Source organism: Notothenia coriiceps, unplaced genomic scaffold (assembly GCF_000735185.1).
Source record: "Notothenia coriiceps isolate Sejong01 unplaced genomic scaffold, NC01 NC01_scaffold00006041, whole genome shotgun sequence".
In the NCBI taxonomy this organism is placed as follows: domain Eukaryota; kingdom Metazoa; phylum Chordata; class Actinopteri; order Perciformes; family Nototheniidae; genus Notothenia; species Notothenia coriiceps.
In genome coordinates, this window is record NW_011338742.1 from 1 (window position 1) to 1,855 (window position 1,855).

The 1,855-nt window shown below is 45.6% G+C and overlaps 1 long non-coding RNA gene across 1 annotated transcript; it reads left to right on the forward strand.

Annotated features, from left to right (window-relative positions):
• Positions 1-6: 6 nt before the first annotated feature.
• On the forward strand, positions 7-783 carry LOC104943401 (uncharacterized). The gene is made up of 2 exons (XR_798106.1): positions 7-296; positions 482-783. It is a non-coding gene; the product is annotated as an uncharacterized lncRNA (long non-coding RNA).
• The last annotated feature ends 1,072 nt before the right edge of the window (positions 784-1,855 follow it).

The window sequence follows — 1,855 nt, forward strand, 5'->3', positions numbered from 1 at the left end:
TTGTTGTCTCAGGTGTATCTGTAGTCTCAGGTGTACCCGTAGTCTCAGGTATAGTTGTTGTCTCAGGTGTAGTTGTTGTCTCAGGTGTATCTGTAGTCTCAGGTGTAGTTGTTGTCTCAGGTGTAGTTGTTGTTGTTTCAGGTGTGTGTCTGCAGACTGTTTCTCTGCCGGTGACAAAGACCACTTCCTGTTGTTTTGGGGGTCCGGACTTCTCCGACCTCTACGTGACCTCAGCCAGTCTTGGCCTGGACCAATCAGAGCGGAGGAAGCAGCCGCTGGCCGGGGGGGTCTTCAGGGTGAGCGGGAGCAAAAATAATGTTTATAAAAATATGAATACAACTATACAACGAGCATGATGCTTCCATGTCCATACTAAAGTGTGTGTGTGTGTGTGTGTGTGTGTGTGTGTGTGTGTGTGTGTGTGTGTGTGTGTGTGTGTGTGTGTGTGTGTGTGTGTGTGTGTGTGTGTGTGTGTGTGTAGGTCTCAGGACTTGGGGTCAAAGGTCGTCCCTCAGTCTCGTTCTCTGGATAAACCTCAGCTGTACGACGTTGTCTCAAATCACTGACTCACATCACATGATGATTAACTGTGATCAATATACGGAGGCAGCCAATCAGAGAGGAGGACACTGTGACAGCCATTCAGACTGGAGAAATTATACCTATTTTATGTAACTTTGTATAATAATGAAGATAATGATCTGCAGCTGAGGATTATGGGTAATGTAGTGAATGTAACCACACCAATGATAAATCAGTTTGAAATAAAGAGAGCGTCTCGTATACACGGTGCGTTTATTGACACAAAGTGCAGAACAACACAATAACAACAACACGTCTAGAAAACGTTTCTGTACACGTAAAAAACTTTGTGCTGTAAGTCTTTATGGGGGGGGGAGGGCTACACAAATACCCCTTTAATTTATTCAGAAACAAAAGTCCTTTATTCACGTTTATCAGGATGTGTTTTCCTGACGGATCAGATCCGGTTTTCATTAATATTTACTGTTTTAATATTTACAGTTTTAAATACGTAGTTATTTCCTAATGTGTTATTAAAGTCCTTGCTGTGTGAACCTGTCACTTCCTGTTCCTCTGAATATTTTTATATTAGTTAACATGATGATACTGTGAGAATATATATGATTGTTAGCTTCATCGTGCTAACAGCCGTGCTAACAGACGTGTTTTACATGGTGTGGCTACACTTCGAGCTAACAGGTTCACACAGCAGTCAGACTGGTGTTTTTATTATTCACAGATAACATGCTCCCCCCCCTCATGGGGGCAAGGCTCGTCAAACAGAACCACAGAACCTGCAGAACCCTGTACAGATACAGACAGGAACATAAAACCACAGAACCTGCAGAACTCCAGAACCACAGATCCTTCAGAACCACTGAACCTGCAGAACTCTAGAACCACAGATCTTTAAGAACCACAGAACCTGCAGAACCTGCAGAACTCTGATTTCAGGTTGGTGTGGTTCTGACCAATCACAACATATAAACACGACGTCGCAGAAATATAGAAAACAAAGTGCTGATTGGTCCCATCGATTAGTGGGCGTGTCCAGCAGAGAACCCGTCAGACTGAAGGGTCCAGTGGATAAACCGTCAGACTGAAGGTCCAGCGGAGAACCCTTCAGACTGAAGGTGCAGCGGAGAACCCGTCAGACTGAAGGTGCAGCGGAGAACCCGTCAGACTGAAGGTGCAGCGGAGAACCCGTCAGACTGAAGGTGCAGCGGAGAACCCGTCAGACTGAAGGTGCAGCGGAGAACCCGTCAGACTGAAGGTGCAGCGGAGAACCCTTCAGACTGAAGGTCCAGCGGAGAACCCTTCAGACTGAAGGTCC